General features: G+C 35.8%; 1 long non-coding RNA gene across 1 annotated transcript; it reads right to left on the bottom strand.

Moving 5' to 3' along the window:
• Positions 1–11,086: 11,086 nt before the first annotated feature.
• On the bottom strand, positions 11,087–16,544 carry LOC125378081. The gene is made up of 3 exons (XR_007220009.1): positions 16,425–16,544; positions 12,973–13,124; positions 11,087–11,134 (listed from the first exon to the last, which is right to left on the bottom strand). It is a non-coding gene; the product is annotated as an uncharacterized LOC125378081 (long non-coding RNA).
• Between the last annotated feature and the right edge of the window lie 766 nt (positions 16,545–17,310).

The raw sequence follows: 17,310 nt of genomic DNA on the forward strand, positions 1-17,310 counted from the left end.
GGGCGGACGCTCTACCTCTACACCACGGAGGCGGTCTGAATGGTAGAGACAGTGATGACAACATGTATGTGATTAGGGCGTTTATTTTCACCTTCAGATAGTTTAAGCGACAAATATGCAATGTGAATGTTTTACTCACGTTTAATACTACAGGTTGATATACATTCCTTCCATGTGAAGTTCCCTCAAGTACTTTGAATATGTGTCATGATCTAGCTTATCAGTGTACACCTCAATATATGTTACGATATTATCAGGCTTTTGGCAAATGTAAACATATTTCAATTTTCATTTTAACACCATATTTTGCTATCCGAATATGACAGGCATTGACCAATTCATATTCAGTATCTTTGTAGGCTTATTGCTAATACAGTTTCGGAAAACACAAATTATAACTTAAGGGATAAAACTAATCTTCAAAGTGAAGTGTCAAACAAAAGCTTATGCAGATTCATTTATACAAGCTACAACACAACTTCACAATGTTACCAGAAAACCTAACGGGGGCAGAGACCATTACAAAATTTATGAATTTGCTTCATGTAAGGGGAGATAATGGTATACACTGGGACTTTAATTATGGAAACAGGTTTAATATGTCAAATTATTCACAGTCGCCTCAGGCATGGCTGCAGCGATCTTTACGCAGAGCAGTACGATAGATATATTTGGGATATTAAAACTTGTTCCTGTTGATATCATACCGAAGATGCTTTTCACTTCTTTTTTGTGTGTACACATTTAATTTACTATATTCTTCCAAAATTAAATGTATTTTTACCAACATTGTTATTCTTTACAAACAGTGCTATGCGGAAATTCGCATTTGAGTAAGAAAAAGCAAATCAAAACGTCATATTAAAACGGATTTAAGACAGATTTTCAATTAAGTAAATGATTGTTTAATATAAACTGCAAATATATTTCATTATATATACACATCTAGCTTGGCATGTGCAATTCACTTGCTACATCTCACCTCCATTGATGTATTTATTGTATTATGTCTCATGTGAAATGGAGCGGTATTAACATAAGCGCTTCGCTTGTTTACAATCCATGTTCACATTTTTGTGAAAATAAATAATATTATGTTTAAATCATATTCTGTATCTGCCGCTCTCCCTAGTATCTTAACGGCGTCTGGTTCTATGTAATAATTGCGACATAATTGGGGCGAACCGGGATTCGAACACACAATCATAGGTTTCTGGCGTGCCCAAGGGACGCAACTCTGCGCAGCGAATCGCGGCGCCTTACACGACTGTGCCACCCGTGCCCCCTATTTCTGGAAAGGAAAGTTACCTACAAAGTTGTAATATACGTGAAAGGCCTAATGTTGCTGATTAAGCGAAAAGATGTAAACTCTCACTGACTGTTCAGTAACATTATGTAATATTAGTAATATTCAAATAAGTATATATATATATATATATATATATATATATATATATATATATATATATATATATATATATATATATATATATATTGTGCACTATGTATCCACAATAAATTCAAGTGTAAAGTGTTCATTTCCGATGCGAGATATTATGTTTTATTGTATATAGCGTGGAAATGGCAATAAGTATGGCACTTGTGCCCCATCCCTTTGTCTCCTTGGACAATAAAATATATTTGGAACAAATAAAATAAAACACGTACATCCTACCATATTACATGTCTCTTATTCCTGCGTGTAGTATATTAGATACACTGCAAACAAACAGAACAGGTATGTGTGTAGACTTTATGGACGGCATCTTCGTGATCGTACACTTCCGGCTACCAGGACTGCAGCAACCGTACAAGGCCGACGGGGTTTGATCAGCGCTGACACCGTACGTCGACGTCTCCGCTCAGCAGGGCTACGTGGTCGACTTCCATATGTTCGACCCATACTCACTGATCGACATTGAAATAATGTGCCTCTGCTTCCATGGCCAGCCCTGTCACCCGTTCTATCGCCAATTGAACATCTATGGGATTACCTGGGTCAACGCCTCTCACGTCGTCCGCAAGTACAGAACCTGAGAGAACTTGAAGATACACTACGTCAAGAGTGGAATGCCCCAGAACACTTTTCGCAGACTTATTCGATCAATGAGAAGACGTTGCATGGCCTGTGTTGCTGCCAATGGCGGACATACCAGATATTGACGTTTCATTTTAACCCTATGTGTCTTCCTTACACCGATGACGTAAATGTAATTACTGTGTGGTATTCCTGTTTCCTTGGTCGTCTTTCTTAATGATCCGTCTACGTCTGTTCTAATTAAAATCGGTCATTGCTCAAGTTGTTTTTGTAATATTTCTTTTTTCTATTGCTGGTGCGTTTTCTCAATGCTGTTCAGTATATATATATATATATATATATATATATATATATATATATATATATTGTGTATGATTAAAATAGATGAGAGAACAACAGTATCGCTAAATGATCCCTGTGTCGTACCATTTCTAGGAAACGAGTGAACAGTTTGGTATCAACTGTTTGGTTACGCAAGGTTCATAAAACATGGTATTACACATAGGCTCGTTTCGTTTTTCATTAATCGCCTCTTGATGCAAACCCAATTATCGAAAACGAACGGAGAATTCCATGCTTGTTTTCTGCGTGAGGGAAGATAATTTATATAATGTTTTCTAAATTAGATATTAAATTATAGTTCCAACAGAATTCAGAAATTACTTATGTTAGCAGTTGTACACAGCATCTTGTAAATGAACAAAAAGAAGAAGAATAGTTTATTTATGTGTCACTATTTAAGCATCCAACCATTTAAGCACTAAGTAAACAATGTCATTTAACCCTCAATTAGTTAATTAGTATAGTTAACCTGCAGTATACTGTATCTTTTCGCGTTTAAACAAGGATTGATCCCTTGTGAGTTGTTGGTGCGAAATGTCAATTAATATCTGAATATAGCCTTAGTCACAATAAAATAACATTCCACACTGCAACACAATAGATTATACATACATACATACATACATACATACATACATACATAAATACATACATACATACATACATACATACATACATACATACATACATACATACATACATACATACATACATAAATACATACATACATACATACATACATACATACATATTTTATTTACATGTATGTGTCACATGTTGTATGTGTACACATTAGACATAAAACAACTTGCGTCAATACATACAACATGAGGCCATAAAAGGACAATGAACAACATTATTTATATAAAAGAATTGTAAGTTATAGGTTTGCAATACCCCATAAAAATGAGTTACAGTTTTAAGTAAGGAAATGTTGCCTACGTGCAAACATGTTTGAGATAAGTGCGGCAAGAGGTTTTATATATGTGTTACAGTTCATTAAGAACACTGACTGGTCCACAGGAGAAAATGAAATAAATATAGGATCAGACTTTATAATTCTCGACCATAAATCATATCCTAAGTCAGAATAAAATGGACAGTTAATGAGAAAATATATCTTCTACAGCTTTATTTATACATAATTAACAAATGCTATCCTGTAAAGGCGTGATAGGTTTAGCAAATCTACCAATTTCAACTTGTAAGGGTAATGTGCCGCAGCGTAACTTTCTTAGGATACTACGATGAGACCTGTTCATAATACATGTGAAATAGGGTTCAGCTGACAGCGAGTGTTTGAACAATAGATAAGTACGAAGCTCATTTCCATTTTGTAAACCTCTATCATTCCACAATTCTGAATACCAATTATGCTCATCTAACGCTTATAACTTATATTTTAGACGGGTAAAATCGAGTTGGGTTAAATGCAGACCGCCAGAGACAGTTAGATCTAAACTATTAAGCAACTCCAAAACAGTGTTTACCCAGGGAAGATTTACGGAATTTTGTAGACCATTTACTAATCCAACAAAGAAGTCTATTGGGATCGACCGCTTGAATTCGCCGCAAAAAACGAAATATTTCAATATGCTGTTTTGTAAGTGGGCTTGTCCATCCTAATTCGCCACGGACTGATAGATTTGGATTTTTGTTATTAACCGTAAGGAAGAAACGAGCAGCTCTGTTTTGAACAAAGTAATACAGCTGAATTGCTTGAGGCCCCTGATAGCCGAACCGTACGATAGTATAGGCTGAACAAGATTATCATACAGTTTATTAAAAACTGAAAATGACATACCACCCGCTAATTTAAATTTACAGACAAGAACACCAAGAGCTCTATTTGCTGATTTTGCCAATTCCTAAACAGAATATGTAATATCCAAATTATATAGCCTGCACCTTGTTGCCCTTGAGAGAGTCTGTGTCTGTAGAGCTGGTTTGGTCTTTGTCTGTTTGGTAGTCACTCGCTGGAACACAAATATTGGATTAGCATTGTATTGTGATTTGTAGCAACCGGTTGCATGTATGACATGTAAATATATTTCCGACTATTGTATTTGTTGTTCATGCATATGTTCTAGCAATAATCAATTTGATGAATATTCGGTTTGCTTAATTTCTACTTTGAAAAGCTTCGTTGGTCTTTATAATTTAGCATGCGCATGGTTGGATGCAAACCAAATTATGACTTGTTCATTTCTCATAAATTAAACCACCAGCGGCGGTACTGGAGCATATATCTAATGTCTTACAATACAGAATAGTACATCAAGGATGCACTTTCCATGTAAAGATTATGTATTTCTGAAGCTATGTACAATATATCTTGATAACTGTTTTTAATCTTAGATCTTTTGTAAAACATAACAGGGGGAAATGGTTGAGTACATGAAATGGTAGGATGTACATATGGACTAAATTCAAAATAGCTAAATTGACAGATTTTGTTTCCCATAAAGCACTGAATTCAAACTCTAACCTTTAGATTAGAACGATGAATCCTTTCTTAAAATATTGTAGTTAGGGCATGTGAAAAAATGCAGAATATGGGATAGCCACAAGAGCATGCATGATGCGTTATCTGAGATGTGTCTTTCAAGCCGGTGGAAGTTTATCACTACAACCGAGTCCGGGGCGATAAATGATTATGTGACAAAATCTGGTATGACTGAATGTTAGTAACATTGTCCAATTATAATAATAGTTTAGTAATCCTCTATATCAGGTGACTATTCCAATTATTAATGGTATCAGGAAGGAATGACTTGGCATAGCATTCTGTTCAGCAACTTGTAGCCTGTAAATTGGTTTGATTTCTTTAAAAGTAATCACTAACAGAAGAGATGTTTTCAAACTCTGTGAAATAGTGTTTTCTTTTGGCTATGTTAGTTTCTCTATAAAGTTCCTCATGACTTGTACCCCTTGTCGCCCCGCAAATAGTCCGTAATGAATCTAAGTGTAAACTTTCTGGGTTTGATTCTAAGGGTGAACATATATACAATAGTTTGTTGGCTCGACATGCTAAGCTCCATAGTTTTAGTTATAATGTAAAACTAATAGTGATTTTGAATTATATTAAAACATTTTTATACATTTATGTATTTGACGTGAGAGGGGTAGCGACACATGCTGTGTTTTATAATAATGATTGTACAATTTGGATTGCTTTAAACCTGTTTCATCAAACAAATATAGGATTTGATGTTGTCATATCGTGAATCAATTTATTTAATATTCACTTAATGACTTTGTTGTGTACTAGTCTTGTAATTAAATTTTATTTCTTCCAAATGTTCTATTGAGAACACATATAGAGTCCGCGCTCGTGATTGCCATATCTATTGCCCGAATGAATGAACATATCACCATTAATAAACTTACCTGAGCTCACTGTGTGTTCTGAGGTCAAATCTCTGTTAGACATCCTGCACGGCTTCGTTCACGTTTACCCTCAAATGTACGATAGGAAAATCTGCGCTTCTGTGTGTTCAATGTTCGACTGCACTTTCCGACAGGTGTTCGTTTATTTATTAAAATTCCACAAATTCATAAATCACATTGAGTTGCTCGCCTCTTCTCAAGTTGCACACACTCTCCATTGATGCTAACTGTCTTGGTTAACTGGAGTCCGGATATAACTAATTACAAACTCTGTTCTAATTATGCTAATCGAGGAAGTGCATTATACCAGATGACAAACTTAGTTATCCTGTCACACTAATCCTTGTTTACAATGAACGCATGTCAATTGACCAGCCAAACATCCTTTTTTATATACTTAAGCAGAAGTATCACGATGGACAGTGCATACAACTGTTTGTCAAACAATATCAAGCAATATTTTAGATTCAGAATCACCATACCATGACATAACAGAAACATATATATTAAATTGTATATATTCATATTTGCTGCTATTCACGATAAATTTATTTTACCGTCACTGTTTAAAACTATTCTGAACTACTTGTATGTATAGATCATCTTATTTCTAAACAGTAGGTGAACGTATTATACATCTAACTGTTACAAAAGTCTGCTGAAATCTTCTATTTCTTTATTATGTAAAATGCCGTCAAAATGAATAAATGCCAATTATTTCATAGCACTCCAAATATAGTTGTCATAATGAACATAGTTTTAAAGTATATTTGTCACATGCCCGGTATTATTAGTAATATTTTCAATATCAACCACATATTGTGAGAATCCAGTTAGAAGGAACTGAGTGAAGCAGTGACAAAATCTATCCATATATACAAAATTGTATATTTTTGGATATACCATATATACAAATTGTATATTTTTGGATATACCATATATACAAATTTCATATTTTGTATATATTGGAATTTTCCCTTGTGTTGCATACACGAGGCGTTCCATCGCTGCACATTAATTACATTTCTTATGTTGTTACATTATTCATTGAAAACCACAGTTTAACGTCTGAAGAATTAAAGTTTACGGGTTGTATCTTTGGAAGCAATTCTAATGTGCATTTTAAGCGCGCCACAATGCTCTTCGTGTTACAGGTAGTTCATTGTAGACGATAAGTGAAATCTCTCTAATTACCATACCTTTGACAATGCCCTTTATTTCTTGTCGTGTCAGGAATTTGCAACTATTCTCATCGGTGGTCCCCTAAAAGGAGAATTCAATATAGAGAAAATTGCTTCTCTCGCTCTATACAACACAACCAGAGCTTTCTGATAAGTTACCACGTGGACTGTAGTTGGTATTGATGTGTTCGTCATATGCATTGTACTTTGGGTAAGACGCATTGTATGACATTAGAAGAGGGTTCATTGATTTGTGCTTGTGTGATTATATATATTTCAATTACATCATTGTATTTTTCTTTAAATTTAGATTGATAACGATTACATTAATGTTGTACAGTAGGTGTAATCAATTGTAGTGAACATACGTTACATGGACGTACATTTCTTGTGATATAAATATATAGCATGCATAACTGCTATATGATATGTTTCATGAAGAGCATGAAAAGCTGTACCGATAGTCAGGTATTAGCTTTTTTGAATGTATTGCTATTTCAGGCGGTACTGACCTATAGCATTATTGTACAGGGCATGATTATTATTTTAATTTGTGTAGGACTTTTCCCCATTTTCGTTCAAATTGTAACAGACCATTGTTTTTTGTGGCAATGAGTTTTTAATCTTCTTTTTTTTTTATCTTTTACTGGATATTATAATATGATTTAGTAAAAGTTCATTTGGTCAAATCCAGATATAACTGAGTATTTGGTAAGTGAGATCCTAGTATTGATATCAAGGTTTAAAAAGGTTTCCAGATTGCTCCAAAAGTGTTTAACATATTCACATTCCCAATATACATGTATAAGGTTTTCACCATTTATATCACAAAAGGAGTAAATATCATTGTCAACTAGTTTCATTTTTAATAATTCCTTTTTGGTGTAAATTATTCTATGGATAAACTTAAACTGAAAGTTAATCAATTTAGTATCTTTAGTACATTTTTCTGAAGTTTGAATAAACTTCTTTCCATGGAATATCATCGTCAAAAAGATACTACCATTTTCCATTTACTAAGGGTGGTTTTGTTATTGTAATTAGTCTATCATAAAAGTACCTAGATCCTTGAACGGGTATAAATATATCCCTCAATTGTGGACTAAGATTTAAGTCATATATTGGTATTTGGATATAGTGATTGACAGTGTCTCTCCATTCTTTAGGTATACTAAGTTTAACCTTATTATAATCTAGTATTGTGCCCTGTATATCATAACGTACTTTTAATATTTCAAATGGCAGAAATCCATTCTCATTACATAAGTCCTTAATTGTCATTATACCCTTTTTAAACCAATTTTTAATTATGTAGTTTTCATGTTTAAATTGGTGATTTAGTCATAGGGCCTGTGATAGAATTTCGGAAATTTTCTGCCATGATTTCCCCAAACATTTAAAACGTCTCTCCAAAAAGGGTTTTTCACACATAAATATTTATCAGCATTAACTCCTAAATTAATCATATCAGTGAAAGAAAAAACTCAAGTATTATCATATGGACTCTTTTTTAAATAACTTCTTAATGTAGATAATTTTAGTGATTCTATGAATATTTTAATGTCCACCATTCTAAGCCCACCATCAGCATAAAATTTTTTCAGATTTTGTCTTTTAATTTTATCTGGTTTATCATTCCATAAAAATCTAAACAGAATTTTATTTAAGTTTGTAATAAAATCTTTTGGGGGGTTTGGCACTGCCATAAAGATATGGACAAGAGTTGAGAGAGCCAATGACTTGATAACAGTAATTTTACCTTTAAGAGTCAAGTTTCTTCTTCACCAGTTTGCCAATAGCCTATTTATTGTTTCAAGTCTTTTTCGGGTATTGATAACCCATAGATCTTGCAAATGGGGGTTGAGAGTAATTCCCAACACTTCAAAATTGCCTACATGCCAGTCTAATTTTAAATCTTCACAAATATTTGTTGAGCTACCTGCTTTCGAACAGACATTTTGAAGAAACAATCAAGTATATTTATTGCTGCATACAGGCTTTCTGCCTCTCCGTTTAAGAATAATTGTGTGTCGTCTGCGTACTGACCTAATTGATACTCTTTATCATTCAATACAATTCCTTTAATATTTTTATTGTCTCTTATACAACCTAAGACTTCTACAGCAAAAAGAAAAAGATGTGGCGATATTGGGTCTCTTTGTCTGCATCCTCTTTCATTAATAAAGAAAGAAGACATATGACCGTTTTGTATTACACAGGAGGATGCAATATTAGTTAGTATGTGTATCCATTTTATCATAAAAGGCCAAAAAAACCATTAATGTAAATTATCTTTAGGTCGGTTTCAATTTACCAGCTTACAGCTGGAATATTGTTGATATTTGCTTTAAACAACAAACAAACAAAACTATTAGAGAGGTATACCGCACCTGTTTTTTGTTGGCGCGCTCCTCAAAAATTAATGATGCGAGGCACCACTCATCAGATTCGTCCATTTCGTCTTCAAGATATTCATAAATGTTCATTTCATCTTTTCTGAGGCTTTCTAACAAGAAACACGTAACATCCTTCTGGTCGCTGTCTAAGAGGTCTATTTTCTTAAGTATATCCAGACCTGAAAGATTTTATCAAATAATTGCTTAGATATTTAAGGATTAGGGTTTCCAAACCACGCTGACGATTCAAATTACCCTAAACCGACCCACTACAATAATAACGGTACTTACTTGATAGGACTATTTGGATGTCATCTCTCTCCATTCTGATATCTGCTTTACTGACTGCCTGCAAAACATCATCATTCGCATCAAAAGCGTGTGACAAGATTACATTTCTTATTGATTTCACATATCTGAGTATTTGTCTGGATAATATAATTTTCCTGTTTCAGCTGTGAAGGGGTTGTATGCGAGGATTTCGTGACAAAACAGATACTAAACTGACAAACCAAGGATAATAATTAGGGCGAATCTCATATTTGAACCCAAGATCAGTGTATCCTGGCTTGCCTAAGGGAATTAACGCTGCGAATTATGGCGCCTTCTACCACTGAGTTACAGGACTAAAGGACCATTTCTTCATGACCATTTAGCCTTATCTACTTTATAACTGGTCTGTGTATAATGAAATGGCTGCTTTGATATCGTTGAAAAAGATCCGGTATGGTTTAACGCCACACTCAGCAACATTCCAGCTATATGACGGCGGAAATCGAGGCTGGACCAGACAATCAAATGATTGATATTATGAGCAACGATCCACACCGTCGGGGTACCATGGCAACGAAGTCACCGAGCCTGACCAGCTGATCCATTCAGTAGCAAGTACATTTTGATGGAGATCAATTCTAACAGTAAATCCCCAATTGGTGTGGTCTCTTGGTGCAGAACAGCAAGTGCTATAAATTCCCATTAGATTTGTCTCTGTTTGTACCTTATCTGTGTAAGCCTCGCACAGTAGTATCAGGTATTCTCTCCCCCAGTCAGAGTCTCCATCTGTTTCTTCTGAAGGCAGTTCTAGCTCAGCATCCTGATGCTGTAAAGCAGACATGATGTTATTCGTGTCTTCATATCCTTTTGATGATATAGCTTGACTGATCTTCAAGATAGCAGCATGATCTGTAATAAAAGTTGTATACGAATATTTATGTCTTTGGGACACCTTCCAATTTATTAACTCAATAACGGGTCCAAGATTATTGCACTTGCGTCGTGCATGTACGTGTGTGTGTTTGTGTGGCTGCTTGTACTAGTCCGGATTGATGCCGATTGATAGTGCTAGCTGACTGAGATACCATGCCTCAGTTTAACATGAATACCCCACTCAGACACAGTATACTGACTCCAAGCCGACCAGTCCTTGTTTTAGCCCCTTAATGCCAAGGGCCAGACAGGATAACAACAAGTACCATCTTTTAACCTCTTTTGGTATGACGCGGCCGGGGATCTAACCCCGGACCTTCCGCTCTCCGGGCGGACACTCTACCACTAGACCACGGAGGCGGTCTGATTTATTAAAGTACTTGCCAACAGATGGTTAAGAGAACTTCGTATGACTGTGTATGACCCTGTGTATGGTAAGAATATTGGTAGGTGAACACAATGGTGAATATATAATACATACGCGTGATTATTCTTTTGATCTCTTTGAGACACTGTTCAATGTCTTCGCCAGTTACATTTCCTGCAACCTTTACATACACAGCTCTCTTCTCCCCTTCGTCCTAAAGAACAAATAATGGTAAGTATATAAGTAGTTTCGTATGAGCCTGACTTGATATAACAAACAAAAAACTGTAGACGTAATTAGTTAAACCAGCAAAGGCCAAAAGCCTTAAGCACTAACACATATAATGTTCACTGTTAACCAAGAAATACTTCTACGTTTGGCGATGTGACTAATATGTACTCACCGACACAATAAAAATAGATGTGGTTTTAAATATATTCCTCTGTGACAGCTACAAGGCCTTAAGAGTATGAGTGTATTTGGAAGATTACAACGTGAAACAGAGTTCGTCAAACGTTAACGTCTTTAGGTGTGCCGGTAACCTCGTATGTTCACCATGGACCTGAATGGCTGCACGACGCCGCCTGCCCATGGAACATAGAACTGTGGTTGACACACTTTGTGGAATTGTAGAATTCTTGAAGAACTTGGAGTAATTCTTTGGCCCTGGCGGACGTTGACCTTGACGTAAACGTCTGTCTACGTCATCGCAACCATGCTAAAGTGATCTTGGCAGCCACAGTATGTGTATGTTCTGACCTCTCAGGAAATCGGTTCAGACTCGTGGCATGTGGGGACTAGCGTCATGCTTCAAATGGAGCCTAAAACAGGGACGTAAGATTTCGTCGCGATAACGCACACCTGTAAAGTTGCATTGGATATGAACAAGATCTGCTCTTCGCCATTAGAGACTGCTCCCCACATAATGACGTTGCCACCTTATTTCCGTCGTGGATACACACGGATCCACCCATCTCTCCTTTGAAGAAACAGAATGGATTCGACACTGAACCAAGCGCTACGCGAAAGGTGGGGAAGCTTCTTTCTCGGATGGGGCACGCGTAGTTAAGTCGTCTAAGGCGCCGGGTTCGCTGTGCAGAGTTGCGTCCCTTCGGCACGCCAGAAAACTATGATTGTAGGTTCGAATCCCGGTTCGCTCCGATAATGTTTCTAGGTTTGTCAGCACCATACCCGTGCTCGTGGGTTTCACCAAAGTGGTAAACGTCTGAGACCTGCATCACTCCGGGCTTTCCTCCCACATTACGCTGACACACCGCGATGTAACTGAAATACTGTTAAAAGCGGCGTTAAACCCAACTCAATCACTCTTGCTCGGATCCCACCAGCGCATAAACGGTAAAGGACAGTCTGTTTACATATGAGACGTAAACTGTTAGTTTGAGTTGCAGTGTTCATTGTGTACAAAGATGCAGGTCACGCATGCAGCGACCCTTGGCTACTGTGGTGATATGTGGTTTCTCTGATCTTGTTGACGATATCTTTCCGAAAGTTGGGAAATTGTGCTCTGTGCAATGTTGAAATGCCTTGCCACTGACGCTTGGGATTCACCAGCTTCATGTCTACCAATAGCGTTATTCACGCATTATTATCATTTATCAGTGACTCTAGGCCTGACAATTTTCAAAAAAATACTCTTTATCTGAGTCATAAACTTGCCCATAAAAATTATGCTCAATTCCATGACTTGCACGTGAAAACTGCATTTCAGTCCGCAAGAAAACGAATCTTGTAAATGTCGAATGTTCATCGATATTCACTCTATCAAGTCACATTAAAACCCGTTTTGTGACACTTTATCGGTAAAAAGGAAAAGTTAGACTTTATGTTCATCTAATAGTGCAACATGGATTACTTAAGTACATTTAAAGGTATTCTTACCCACTATGCGTTGAAACTTTCATTTTTACAGAGTATATATACTAATAATCGCAACGAAGAACAGGACATTATAAAAATGAGATGTTTTTAAGTAACGGGCCATGCCTTGGAGATGCCTCGGAGCATTTTTCTTTTAAGCATCGTCATAATCACCTTGCTCTGTGTCAATAATTTGTGATAAGCGACAAACGTTCCTTCCTTCTTTCCTTTCACGACTTCGTTTAAGTCGAAATATTTGATCTTAATTGATGCCATTAGTTCTTTGGATGTTGCAGACCTCATCACCCTGACAATCGACTGGTACCCTGTAATCACAGACACTTGTTATCATGTGGGTGTTCTGTTGAGTGGGGTAATGGATATTTGTGTAAATAATATTATGGATGCAATAATAACTTAATGGTTAACCTTCGAACTTCTACCCGCCAAACATTTCTTGCCAATCTCTCAACAACATTTATTACAATATATTTCTGCACCTTAAGTACAGTTGAATTTGCAATATTCAATTGACGTTTCTGCATTCAGAGCCATACATACAAGATGACATACTTGTTGTTCAATCACGATTGTGCCTTTCTATATTTATATGTTAAACATTATCAGAACAGGACAGAACGGATATGTATTACGTTCATGCCAAATTATTCAGGATATGAGGTCCAAATGACATATATACGTACAGTTAGTGAAGGTGGATAATTCTTGCAGGGAAATTTTCAGAGTTTCATCATTTGGCTACAGTATTACATAGGTTCTTCTTTACAGATAATGTTGTATGTCCTTGAAGAAAATGCTTCAAAGTTTAAAATATTCGGTCTCAATTAAAATGAATAAGATATATACAGTTTTCTTTCTTTTGTCATTAATGTGTACATTTTATGATATAATTCATCCTCAATATCATCTGTACAACACAATTTACTTTTTCTATCATAAAAAGGTATCTTATTCCGACGTCCCTTTTCAATAAGTAAACGGGAAAAGGGTAATTATATTGCTAGAGTTAATGGCAAGGAATTTAGTTAATTTCGCGCAAAACGTTAACATACGGAATTTAACGTCAACAGAAAGTGGAACTCAGCCTAATTCGCATGAAGCATAAACAAAGGAGGACTTTTCTTTTCAGGCATTTCTTACTCATAAAACACACTTGGATATTTTTAATTTGTTTTAAATTAACAAACCCCCAAGTTACACACCCATATAACAAGAAAAATCATGTCATCAAAAAGATATAATGGGCATTGTATAGAAAGATTACAGCTTTTTCGTAAGACAAAATACATAGCTTTAGTGGCCTGTTGACAAAGATTGGTAATACATACGTTATGGGAGATCAAAAGTTAAACCAATATATATATATATGAATATTGGTTTAACTATATATATATATTAAGGACCATATCTTTTATCTTTGCTCTTATCATTTTTATTACCACCAAATACAAGAATTATTTTGTACATTCTTAGTTAACTTCCATGTTTTACAAATAATCTTCAAAATGTGTTATTGCTTTAGGGGGTTTTAAACTTGACGTGGCTAATAGGATAGTGTCATCGATATACAATACAACAAACATTGATATTGAGAGGTCAAGCATTGAGTCGAGTGTATAGGAAATGATTGATAATCTTGGACAATCTTTAGATATTTAGAAGCTGTCTTAGTCATTTGAAAATAGAGAAAACAATACTGGTGATACATTGTCTCCGTGACGGACACCGACAAGACATGGGAAGAATTCTGAGTCAGTTCCCCATACAGAAACACATAATTTTATACGTTTATACATTGATTGAATCATTCCTAAACATTTACCGTCTACATGTATACCTTGCTCAAATAGTTTTGCCCACAGAGCAGCCATCCAAATACTATCGAAAGCTTTTTTTAAAGTTGATGAAACAACATTCTTTTCTTTCGAGATTTAAAAGGTCCATTAAACAATGAAGGGTAAATATATGGTCATTAGTAGATTATGTCTTACGAAATCCAACCTCTGCTTCTGACACATTATTTTGATAGTAAAAAAATTAATTCCGTTACTAAGAATGTTGGTAAATAACTTTCCAAAACATCTAAACAAAATCTTTGGTCTAATATTAACATTTTCTGTGTTTATCCTCTTTACCCTTGTAGACAGGACGTGTAGTACCATTAAGCCACTGCATACCATCATCCATCATTTCATATTTGGTTTAATAATCAAGCATATAAATGTAACATAATGTATCTAGCGGTGTTGATGAATTCATTAATTATCTGATCAGGGGCTTACCGTTTTTCAGATCAGAAACAGCTAACAGTATTTTTTCACTTGTAATTACACTGTTTAAAATTTAAGTACTGTCGTCAGTGTCTATATGTAACTTATCAGCGAGAGATCATCAGGTTCTTCATTAAGCGTATCGTCATTGAAGGATTTGAATTGTGAAAATAGTTATTCAAGTGTGATAAGGCCCAACACTTTGGCATCTTTTCAAACAACAATTTTCAAAATGATTTCGTATCATCAATCTGTCAGTTAGATAATTTTTTCCGTGAAGCATTTCGGGTGTGAATTGTTAAACTTTATCAGTCTTTTTATTAGCTTTACTCGCATTGATATATCTTTGTTTATTTTCTGTTGTTTTATTCTTTTGGAAAATAGTTTTAGTCTGATTATATTTACCTCGCCTGATCTTACAATCACGACCCCAACAGGGTTGGGGTCGTCGGTTAACATGCTTATTTCGTTGTATTGGGTTATTTTAAAGCCAAATAGTGACTTTAATGAATACATTTATAAACATCATCAAGAATATCTGTAAGTGTTTGGTGGTCACCGATTGGAGTCTCAAAGTCAGACACAATATGGCCTATTACATTTTGATGAGAGTCAATGGCACTGTAAAACTTATATTACGACAGTGAACAATTTGTGCAATTGTTGCAAATTAATGTTACCTCATTACTACATGCATGTATTTATATCAATATGTCTATGCACGTATGTCATTGTTGCAATAAACTCTCCCTATATACGACAATTTAGGACAGATAGGTACAAAGACACACAATCAACGTACTCTGTATATAATAGATTGAATTGTATGATATGCATTACTTAGAAGTTGACGGATGACAAAGTAGACACAGTCTATGGCCCATTAAGCAATAATCACCGCACCTATACAACTTATTCTGTTTATTTGGCTTCCACCTATGTGTTCTTCGTCCATCATGTTGTGACAGGATTATCCTTCTGTTGTCATTACCTACTCATGTTATCCCACTCATGTATGCAATTGCTGTTACTGTTTATCCTCCACCTACTATATATATTCTGTAGAATGTCCCTCATTCAGTCTTGCTTGACAACGGTATAAGGGCCTATACCGAAACGTCGCTTTTTACAGTATAAAAGAAGTTGTTATCCATAAATTGTGTCTACTTTGTAATAATAGATTGATTGATTCTGACCATTGTTCGTCGCGTCCGTTGACTGGACCACCCGATCCATGATACTGCTGGAGATGTATTCCTACCCGTAATCCACATGACGATCACTCAGTGTTTACTTTTCTAGACGTAACAATGTAACAACGATAATAGTACTTACTGTTCACATGATTAATAGCATCTTGGATTTCTTGGATGTTCAGTCGTCGACACTTCGTGATAAGATATATACAAAACAGTAAAATATAACATCCGGCCAAATATGACCTACGAGACACTATAAAACGTATCAATTATAAAACTATTGAATCAGAATAAAAATGTAGCACACGGACACATACCTACTTGAAGCTACTGTTCAGCCACACGGAGGCGCGTACTCATACTTAACATACACCGCACATATACATACATCCATAGACACATTTACATAAATACATACCTCGTGATGCAGGCGCAGAGCACGGCCGTGGGCGGTTTTGCACGGCCAGTATGCCAGGATACAGGGCAACTGACTTGGAAAGACCTAAGTTAAAAAGTGCGCCCCCCCCCCCCCCCCCCCCCCCCCCCCACCGCGTTGCGCGCGCACACACACACACACACACACACACACACACACACATCACGTCATACACACACACACACACACACACACACACATACACACACACATCACGTCATACACACACACACACACACACACACACACACACACACATACATTATTTCTACTTCCTTATACTTATTCAAACCCCAAATGCCAGCACCATAAAATAGAATAGGTTCTACAAGAGCTTTATAAAGCTTGTTAAATACTTCGTAGGACATGCCACCCGCGTGTTTAAACTTTGAATACAACGCAGAAAGAGCTCTGCTAGCCGATTTACACAACACCTGGACTGTTTTGTGCATATCTAAATGCTCATTAAAAGTTAAACCAAGATATTTGTAAGAGCTTTCATAATCAATAATAGATTTGCCGCATACAAATACTTGCTCAGATCTAGCCACAGATTTGTTTCTGAAATGCATGATTTTGGTTTTGT

This window comes from Haliotis rufescens, unplaced genomic scaffold (genome assembly GCF_023055435.1).
Source record: "Haliotis rufescens isolate VD_foot unplaced genomic scaffold, xgHalRufe1.0.p SCAF_11, whole genome shotgun sequence".
In the NCBI taxonomy this organism is placed as follows: Eukaryota; Metazoa; Mollusca; class Gastropoda; order Lepetellida; family Haliotidae; genus Haliotis; species Haliotis rufescens.